The sequence below is a fragment of the Octopus sinensis genome, linkage group LG9, assembly GCF_006345805.1.
Source record: "Octopus sinensis linkage group LG9, ASM634580v1, whole genome shotgun sequence".
Taxonomy (NCBI): domain Eukaryota; kingdom Metazoa; phylum Mollusca; class Cephalopoda; order Octopoda; family Octopodidae; genus Octopus; species Octopus sinensis.
In genome coordinates this window covers 105374380-105385746 of record NC_043005.1, presented here as the reverse complement: position 1 = coordinate 105385746, position 11367 = coordinate 105374380, and the positions used below count along the sequence as shown (strand labels likewise).

The window sequence follows — 11367 nt, the reverse complement described above, 5'->3', positions numbered from 1 at the left end:
TAACACAAATGCAAGGTATTACGTGACAGATGCATATTTTGGTTGCCTATCCCTTAGTCTTGTATTTCCAGGTTACCAACTAGACTAAAACTTACCATTTCTATTTGTTCTCTATCTTTGTGTTAGCTAGTTATTCCATATCCTCAAGTCATCTTCAGTTTGTCATTTATTTCTACTGGTTTGCATTTCTTAGAGATATCTGCTATTCCAGAATGACTGGATCATTCGTTATTTCTAGTTTCTAAGAAAGAAAAGTACAGGTTGATAATTAAGCTAATGAGACAATCAGTTTGGTTATCACTAGAAAAGAAAAACAAGAGAAACAGTCAGTAAATCACATCACAAACAACAATGATGAAAATAAACATAAGGGAAATACTTTATATCCTATCAATAGCTGACACTTCTTCAAGGATCACTTACATAAACTCCTCTATTGAGGTCATGAATCATATCCTTTGAGATCTGACATTGTTGGCAAAATCCAAAAAGGGAACCTTCTGTTTCATGGATATTCTATTTGTGAATCTTTTGTTTCGTACTATCAGAGCCTTATCTTTAAACCGTTACCATGAAATGTAACAAGATACCCTTTAAGGTGGGTATACATTTCAGAAATCTACCCTACACTGACCTCCCCAGTTCTTCATTGATTAGTTAGGTAGAATACACTACTTTGCATTCACGGGTTGACTGAGACAGTACAGAGCTTCTACCTATATAAAGCAAAGTAATGAGAAATCTAAAGCATATTATTACACACAGCTTGCCAGAAACACTTCCTCTACTCCATGGAACTTAATATCAACCATCATAGAAACTAATCACATTCACAGCTCCATTCCATCCTCTCCCATTAAGTGCCCCTCATTATAGATTCTTGCTTACAATAATTATAAAAATTACAATTACTCTTTTACAAGGAGGCAAGTTTAGAGAGTTGACAAAATGGCAGGTTTATACCAGGACAGTTACAGTTAACGTTGGAAGTGAAGCAGTAGAATATATATTATAATGTCTCATTTAATGTGTATGTGTCAATGTACGTATGTATGTATGTTTATCATTGTATATACGTATGTCTGAGTCTGATTTTATTCATATACTTGTGCATCAGTGTATAGATGTATGTGTATGTGTGATTCTGAATGTGTATGCCATTAAATACACACATTTGTCTCGTTCAATACACACTTTTGTATGTATGTGTGTTTCCCTACTTGCATGTATGTCATTTAATGTATATGTGTACATATATGTGTACAAGTGTCTGATGTATCATTATCATGTATGTGCCACTGTGTGTAAATGTGTATCATTCTTTATGTGTTTGCATTACTATCTTTATTTAAGCTTGTGTAATGTGTATAGCTCATTTGAGTTTCAGCCAAAATTATAATATAATTAATTAACATAAAACCAATCTCTAGTCAATTTAGGAAAAATACCAGCAACAACAACAACATCAAATCTAAATAACCACAATAATAACTCTTTGTCTTTTATTTCCAGGTGTGTAAACAATAGAAACTTATAAATAAAAGTCAGGAAGAAAGAAAGTGAAAATGGATAACAAAAAGAAATAAGATATAAAAACAATGTTAAAAAGAAATATAAACTAAAACAAAAAAATACAAAGATCCCTTCTTTTCCTATTATCCTGTCAAAGGCAACAATCCTAGGAATGAAACTTACATAAGGACCCAGATTTTATCAACTCTATGGATACTGTTCACTCCAAGAGCAAGTCTGCAGGAAAACCTCTACAGGTAATAAGTAATATTTTATTTCATCACTCTACATCTACAGGTATTATACACTGCTCTGTACCTTTGTCTTACAAAAGCATGAGACATAGTAACTATCATTAATCCTTAATTTCAAAGAAAAAATGGTGTGTAGGGATATAGTCACTAATATTTTCTGATAAAACAATAAAATATCTTAAGAAGAGATGTGTGTCACTTGTGTGCTTACAACTGTAAAATGATTTAATTACTTGCCAAGTAGATTTTTGTAATAAACTTCAACTTATCACTAACATCATTAAGCTTCATAATATTTTATAGATCAGTCTAACAGCATATGTTTTGTTTCTATTGAACTTTTTGATATGTTTATAGGCATTGTTATCAATTGCTACTTTCTCAAATAGTTGAAATAAGATTATGTTTGACAATTTTAGAGCAAGCAATGGTTAGCATATATTTTTGGATTAGGAAGACTAAAGCCAGCAAAATGAAGATTGTTAATTAAAGGCCACATCACAGTTAAGATTAGAAATAATTTGTATAACAACTATAACTATTTAGAGAAGCCATCAACCTGAGACGGGGGTTTTCACTTGTCTTATAGCTAATTTATTTCACTTACAACATAAAAGACATGGGCTAAATGATAATTCAATTTCCATTTTGAAATTGTTGGAATAAGTAATTTTTTATGAAACAGAAGTAATGGTATCATCGATTTTCAACTAACTTGTCTGAGATGGTAGTTTAAAAATCAACTAGCAATCGAGTGATCCAGTTTCTTTAACCTCATGGAATTAATACTCCATAAGACTATGGTATATCTATCTTCAAGATGAAATTTCATTATTTATACACAGGAAATGGTTTCTTGCCTGTTGCAGTGCATTCATCCATGTTATCTAATTAAAAATAGGTCATTTTGCTAAAGATACATGGCAACATAGTTTCAGTGAAAGAACATAGAATATAAACTATTTTGGCTTTAAAACCAGTGCCACAATAATGAAGTAAAGTATCTCACATATCACTCACTCATAAAAAAAAATAATAATTCATTTAAAATCTTCAACTTGTCAGTTTCACTGGTAAATAATTAACACCATTAAAAAAAAATTAAGAATGGAGAGTTTATTTTTTAAAACTAAAATGATAATCTTATTCCATAATAAAAAAATATTCAGTCAGACTACCAGATAACAATATGATAAATATGAATTAGTTGAGCAGGTAATTAAGTGGTCATAGGCCATATTATGAAAAAGAAAGACAGAGAAGACAATTAGGACATTTGTTCCTTCCAAGAGGTTCATGTGCAAAATAGTTACAACTAAGAATCAATACAAAGTTACGTATACAATGTATCTGATGCTTTCCATCATTTTTATTTTCCCTCACCCCAGTTTCTTAGCATCTCCATCTATAACTACCAGCGTCACACATTCTTTCATAACATTACCCTGATGTCAAGCCCACACCACCACCATCAAATTGGTTACTCACCCTTAAAAAAATATATAAAATAAATTAACATCAGGTCTTAAAAGTTAATTAGTATCTAATATTTCAAAAAGTAAATTTTTCAATTTGTCACAGCTGTTTCTAAAATCTCTAATCTGACCTATTTTTGAAGGTGAAACTGGAAAACAGTTTTCTTTAAATGTTACAGAAATCCATAACTAAAATGATAATAAATAATGACATCTGACAAAGCAGCAGATCAAGTTTTGTTGAATTTACTGGTCCTGACTTTATTAAGGCTAAAGTGATTAAAAAAGAATTCTATATTGCTAGGATTTGAACTGAGAACATAGAGTTATTAAATATCAGGAGGATATTTTGGTCAGCCATGCTATTGTCTCCAACAATTTAGTACAAATAAAAGTAATAAAAATAATAAATATGATATTTTGTTCAATACTTAGTTGATAAATCCTAATCAAACATAATTCACTTGATCAAACTATCAAGGATGGAAAAATAAATTTAAGCACCCATTGGTAGTTAAAGAATTAATCAACCAGCTTATTTCAAATAATGTACCCACACTCACACACATACATACATATACACACACACACACACATATATATATATTAATATTAAGTTGAAGAGCAAACAAACATACTTACACTCATACACATTGTTTACTTAGCTTTGAAATTCATGCTATTTCTGCCATGTCTGGTTATAAAACAAACATGACTAAGGACTGTACTTGATAGCTTGGTGGGAACCTATCTTCTTCAGTATACAATGTAAAAAGGTTGATCTATCTAAAGTTTATTATATATATAAATGCGTGCACACACACACACACACATGGGTAGATCCATTTCGTAAGTAGTCACAACACTAGCACAAAACAAATAAAAGATTTTGGTAATGTTGATTTAAAATAAATCTATATATATAAAAAAAAAAATTGTACCAGTTATTTTATTTTCCAAGATTGTTCATTCTACGTTGTTACTTTCTTGTTGGAAGTCTATTGCTAGAAACTCAGTTTTTCAGTCTGTATTGGAAACAAAAATACAATAGAAACTGAAAGGTTTTTTTCTTAAAGCTGTTGATGTTTAATAACTCTGGTCATTTTTACTAGAGCAGTCATATGTCACAAATAATTGACTGAATATTGAGGATTTCTGAAATGGTCTTGCATTCAATACTTTGTGGATGTTAGGGTGAGCTGAATGTTAAAATTTGGATTGTACTTCAAATGTGTAGAAATAGAGTCTGAAAAGATGATTGGAAAAGTGTATCAGTAATAAGGTAAATAATCTAAAAAAACATGCACTATTCAAGTACTTGGTTGGGTAACTTATTTAAGGCCAAACTGTGTCAGTGTTGAATTTACTGTTCATATTTAAGAACAATAGTCACAGTTGGCTAGGTCAGATAAAGGATGTGGTCCTGTTGTTAAAATGGCTTAAAAGTTTCTTTAGGGCCAAAATATTTAACTTTCAAATGGTCTGGTCTACCTCACAACAAATACTATGAGTACATAGTTATTTCTGCTGTTCTTTTTTTCCAAGGTCAGCTTTGATTTGATTCTAAAGTGTTCGAGCTGTGATTACCTGATCATTTTAGTGACATGTTTGACTGTATTATTTAATATGTCTTTTCCTTACTGAAGGCAGTCGAGTGTGGTTGTAAGATAGATCTCTCTACTCTTTATAGCAAGTTAAGCGATCAAATAGCAGCTCCTCAAAACAAATAACATTACCTACACTGGTTAGCTGAGGAATCTTGTACTGCCTTCTTGTACTTCATTCAAACCTTCTGATAAGTGTTGCTTGGAGAGACAGACACTTCATCACTAAATTTTCTGTTGGTATAACTTTCTGACAATGTATAGTCGATAAATGTTACACTAAATAACCAATTGATGATGTGACTCACTTCTGTTGCAGTACCAGCCATATACTGACTGCTAGGAGGTGCAATGGCCCAGTGGTTAGTGCAGCGGACTCATGGTCGTAGGATCGCGGTTTCGATTCCCAGACCGGGCGTTGTGAGTGTTTATTGAGCGAAAACACCTAAAACTCCACGAGGCTCCAGCAGGGGATGGTGGTGAACCCTGCTGTACTCTTTCACCACAACTTTCTCTCACTCTTACTTCCTGTTTCTGTTGTACCTGTATTTCAAGGGGCCAGCCTTGTCACTCTCTGTGTCACGCTGAATATCCCTGAGAACTACGTTAAGGGTGCATGTGTCTGTGGAGTGCTCAGCCACTTACACGTTAATTTCATGAGCAGGCTGTTCCGTTGATTCGGATCAACCGGAACCCTCATCATCGTAACCGACGGAGTGCTTCCATCCATCCATACTGACTGCTATTATATTAAATATAAATTCACCTTCCACTTTTGTATATTCAAAGACCTGAGCACTGTATACAATAATTTCATTATTATTATTATAAGTTTTGAAACATAAAGAAAAACAGATTGATAAAAATACTAAATTATAAACCTAGGGTAGAAAACCACGCAATTCTGAAAACAATGTGTACAGATAGACTAAACAGAGATATGCACTAAGAAAAATGCAATGAGACATTTACACACACATGCACACACACACACATGTACACACACAGCCCATATGTGAGTTATAAGGAAAATGTCAAAAATAATATCTATTTTCTAATTGATATGATATTTACAATCTAATCTATAAGAGAAAGGTGGGGGAAGAGAAACTTTGCAGTTATATATATACATTTCCCTTTACCCTGAAAACAAGAAATTTAGAAATGATTTTATCTAAGAAAAACAAAACAAAATAAGTAATGAGGGTAGAATGTTGAGTGGAGGGTATGTCAAAAATTATTACTTTTACGCCCCACCCCATTTTCTTGCCCCACAATCCCACATAAGCATTTCATATGCACATATTACACATGCATGTGCATTCAAATGTGTACATGCATATATATATATATATGTATGATATTTTACTCACCATTTATAAGTTTATATCACTACATGTGAGCATGTAATTCAATTCATATCAAGTATTATATATTTTTCCCCAATACACATAAAAAAATAGTAAGTTGATTAAACACGAAAGTATGGAGCAGGTGTGGGTGAGAAGAAACTGAAGTGGCAGAAAAAATACATATACATTTTGTGTGCGTGTGTGTGTGTGTGTGTGTGTGTGTGTCAAAAAAAAAATAATAATAATAATAAAGCAAAATATAACAAGAAGCTTTTTGTAAATTTCTAAAGATAAAGGAGAAGAAACTTGCCCAAGAGCAAGTTGATTGTAATTCGATGAAATCTTGAGTACTATAGACACATTCCCCATTATCTAAATGGATATAAAACTCTGGCAGTTTAAGACACAACATCAATAAGAAACAAACAAACATACACCATACATGCACTACACTAAACCTTTCATCTACATCCACACATAAAATCACATATAATGTAAATATCTTTTTATGAGAAGACAGACCAAGTGTTAGTTTGGAAAAATATACAACAAATTATCCTGAATTACATACAAGGCGATTACTTTTACACTACTTCCACCACCACCACCACCACCACCACCACCACCACCACCACTACATCCTCAACACAGCATCATTGCCATGACTAGATCAGTTCTCTCTTTCTCGCTCTCTTTTATTCAGCATTATGATATTTCTTTTAGTTTCTAATTTACAAAGTTAACCAGAGAACAATTTCAGAAGGAGGTTGAAATGAGATGAAGAGAGAGATAAGTTGCTAAAGTGGATGATTATAAGGAGTTGGGTGGTCAGGGAGCTAGTTGTTGAAATATAGCAATCCTTAATGAACAATCACTTCTTTCAGCTGGATGAATTAAATAATTAATCCTGTTACAAACCCCAGTCGATCCACAGGGCTGACTATTTTAACTCTGATGTTAAGATGAATTAAAGACAAATCCATCATTCTCTCTAGATACAATGCCTTCTATCACCACAATTACCATCATTACAATCTTCATTATCATCATCACCATCATTTCTGTCTTAATATGTAAAAGATGGTTTAAATTGGTTTAACTTTTTTATAAGTCGGATACCATTTCTACCATTAACCAATGAAGTCAGCAACTGTCAGTCAGGCATATGTAGGCAAGAAGTGTTATCAATCTTGTCAAGGTTATACAATAATAACTAACATAAGATTTGAACCTGTTATTTCATGTTGTTACATTATCATCATTGATATCAACTAACCCTTTACACTCAAATTTACTGGCTTTGTGTCTAAAATACAAACATATATTTTTGTTGAAATTATTTTTACTATTGAAATCATTATTATTCTTATAACATCTAACACATACAGTTTGCTGTTGGAAGTATGATTAATATGGTAGCTGTTCACTTCTTGTGATACACTCTGTTAAAATCTCAAGGCCTTTGTGGAGACTCCTTACACTGCTAAGTAATGCAGTTTTCTATATCCTCATTCTACTTATTATTATTATTATTATTATTATTATTATTATGCAAATTCCATCAAGTTCAACTTTGCCTTTCACCTTTCTGGAATGATAAAGTAAAGTACCAGTCAGGTGCTGGGGTTGAAGCAACCAACTAACACCTTCCAAAATTGCTAGCTTCATACCGAAATTAGAAATATTTAGTGCTCTTGAAAAATAATCACAGCATTGGAAAAAAAATGCTTTGAAGCATTTGTTTTGGTTCTTTTATGTTCTATATGAAAACTTTGCCATGGTTAACTTTATCTTTCCTCCTTTTAGGGTTGATAAAATAAAGTACCAGTTAAGCACTGGGGGTCAATGTTATCATCTTACCTTTCCACTTGCAATTGTAGGCCATGTGCCAAAGTTTGAAACTATTTCATTTTTTGGGGTTTGATAACATAAGTACCTGTCAAGCAAGTACGGGGATGGGGTGGGAATGTCAGTGTAATTGATTAGCCCCCTCCCCTAAAATTTCAGGCCTTGTGCCAATAGTAAAAAGAAGTAATATTATTATTATTATTTGAAGATCCAGCTAATATAGCTGGATCTCAAACCCCTGAAGTTCACTTAAATTACTAATAAGCACCGGGTAAGCATGAAAGTCATACATTCACAATTCTTCCCCACCCCTAAACTATATGAGCCTCTGATAATAGAGGCTGTATGGTAAGAAGTTTGCTTCCCAAACACAGGTTCTGGGTTCAGTCCCACAGCATGGCAACTTAGGATGAAAAAAGCCTTGTGAGTGGATTTAGTAGACAAAAACTGAAAGAAGCCAATCATATAAATGTGTGTGTGTGTGTGTTTGTCCCCCTCCACTACTGCTTGACAATCGGTGTTTGAGTGCTTATCTCAGCAAAAGTGACTGATAAAATAAGTACTAAGCTTAAAAAGAAATGTGCTGGGGTTGATTTGTTCAACTAAAAATTCTTCAAGCTGGTACCTCAGCATGACTACAGTTTAAGACAAGTAAAAGATATCAAGTAACTCATAAATCTGAGCTTGAATAAAACATCATCAATACCAACACTATCATCATCATCATCATCATCATCATCATCAGTACTAGCACCATCACTGCCACACCATCATTTCTTAACATCTGCTTTTCCAGGTTAGCATGGATCACTTGGAATTTGTTGAAGCAGATTTCTACAGGTTGATATTCTTCCTGTCACCAGCCTTACTTGTTTCTAAGCAGGATATTTCCCCATGGCCAGACAGTGTTCTTTTAGAGTGGATTGGAAACAAACACCATCACTAGTATGATATCAATGCTCATTTACAATCATCACAAGACATCATATAATGTCAAAACAAGGATATACACACACACACATTATATGTGTATATACATATGTATGTATATATATATATATATATATATATATATATATATGTATGTGTGTGTGTGTGTGTGTATCATCATCATCATCATCATCGTTTAACGTCCGTTTTCCGCGCTAGCACAGGTTGGACGATTCGGCCGGGGTCTGGGAAGCCAGGGTCTGGGAAGCCAGGGGCTGCTCCAGACTCCAGTCTGATCTGGCAGAGTTTCTACGGCTGGATGCCCTTCCTAACGCCAACCACTCCGCGAGTGTAGTGGGTGCTTTTTACGTGCCACCTGCACAGGTGCCAGGGGGAGGGTCCGGCATCGGTCACGATCGGTTGGAGCTTTTAACGTGCCAGCGGCACAGAAGCCAGCCAAGGCGGCGCTGGCAACGTTCGGATGGTCTTTTTATGTGCCACCGGCACAGGAGCCAGTTGGTATATGTATATATAAAAAAAGAGAGAGAGAGAGAAAGAAAGAGAGTTTGAAGTGATGTACAGATATTGTATATTTAGAATAATAAGGTAGTCAGAGTGTTGGATGATTATATATATGTTTACATTTTATTTACATTTTTAGCACCTTCTTCCTTTATCGGATTTATCAAAGAGTGGTTTAAAGTTAGATTTTTTGGCCTTTTTAAATATAAAGAATTTTGTGGGGTTTGCCAAGCAAGGGCGAAGAAAGAATAAAAAAATTTTTGAGGGCTTTTGTATTGGTATGATCAGACTTGTTTATTTAGTATTTAGTGACCTTTTAACTTGGGGAAGGAGAAAGAATTTTTGTATTTGAATTGGTCAAGGTTTTAATTGAAAACTGAGATGAAGTTTTTGACATTCTTCAGTAAAAATTATAATTACAGTTTCAGGTCTTGTTCTTTTGTATTCGTTAAAGAATAGTTGTAAGGATGTGGTCAACTTTTTTTCATTGAAATTCTAGATGTTTTCGAAAGAGTGATTTTTGAGTTCACTATATACTCACACAGCAATTATTTATATATATATATATATATATATATATATGTACGTACATGCACACACACACATATATATATATAAACATACACACATTCAAAGACATCTGTATACACACATGTTCATATTTGTGCACACAGACATACACCACATATACATAAGTACACATTAGGATTTTTTAAATAATTAATTAATATAATTAAAGATTCATCTCTGTGATTAAATAAATTTGGAAAGTTTTGGTTATTTCAGCCACTACTCTTGATTTTTGTCCAAGAATTTGTCCTTCAGACTGCAAAATGGAATTTAAAAAAAAAGTAATATACAATGCTATCACAATTATATTTCCAAATTTATCTATTTCTGGTTGGCTGTTTTGTTTTGAATATATTTTAAAGCTCTAATGTAGAATTTTCTAAAAGAGAAAGCGAGCCAAGTACAGAAGAGGGAAAGAATCTATTCTTATAGAATTTCGGAATTTGGAGTGTTTTGCAAGGTCCAACAAGGTTTTAGCAATGGTTTAAGATCATCTTTAACATATATACAATCAAATTCATATAGAACTCTCATAGGTGGAATTTAAAAAAATATAGTTATGTTATTTTTTGTTGAGGATCTCTTTTGTGAAGCATAGTTCCATTACCTTTTGGAACTTTGAATTTTCCTTCTCCACATATTTCCAAATGTTTGTTCGGTAGAATTTTCCATAGCCATGTGGTTGGTAAGTAAGCTACTTACCACACAGCTACTCCTGCACCTATCATACATATATATATATATATATATATACATACATACATACATATATATATATATACATACATATATATATATACACACACACACACATGATGAGCTTCTGTTTTTTCAGCTTCAAAAAAAAACACTTGCAAGGCTTTGGTTGGCCTGACACTATAGTAGAAGATAATTTCCCAATGTGCAGTGTGGTAAGACATGTTTGGGAAGCAAGCTTTTTAATCACACTGCCAAGCCTACAGCAGATGCAGATCAAAATTCTTTGAGTCAGTCTAAAATATATATTTTCTGAATATTTTATATATTCCATTCTTCACAACAGGAAAATAATTCTAAAGAAGAAAATTCTAGCAATTTTATTGAAACTTCTAGAAACTCTGTGTTATACATTAGCAGCATCATGTGATAACATTTTCTATTGTTATTATCATAATTAACATTTTCTTAGATAGTTTATCATTGAGGAAAATAATTATGAAAACATCAGGCACTTTGTCAAACAGACTTTTTAAATGATATTAATGGGTTAGGCTTGTATTCAGAGATGGGTGGTGGCTGTGTCTTTATCTATGAGTATGCA

General features: G+C 33.0%; 1 protein-coding gene and 1 long non-coding RNA gene across 2 annotated transcripts in view; one reads left to right on the top strand and one right to left on the bottom strand.

Annotated features, from left to right (window-relative positions):
• Positions 1-1521: 1521 nt before the first annotated feature.
• Positions 1522-11367, top strand: part of LOC115215499 — a 135721-nt gene continuing 125875 nt past the window's right edge. Inside the window, exon 1 of the mRNA XM_036506216.1 lies at positions 1522-1769. The gene's annotated coding sequence lies outside the window, so the exon portion shown is untranslated. The remainder of the gene's footprint in view (positions 1770-11367) is intronic.
• LOC118764936 overlaps positions 4310-11367 on the bottom strand; it is a 49820-nt gene continuing 42762 nt past the window's right edge. The window contains exon 3 of the long non-coding RNA XR_005000775.1: positions 4310-4487. This is a non-coding gene — a long non-coding RNA (uncharacterized LOC118764936). The remainder of the gene's footprint in view (positions 4488-11367) is intronic.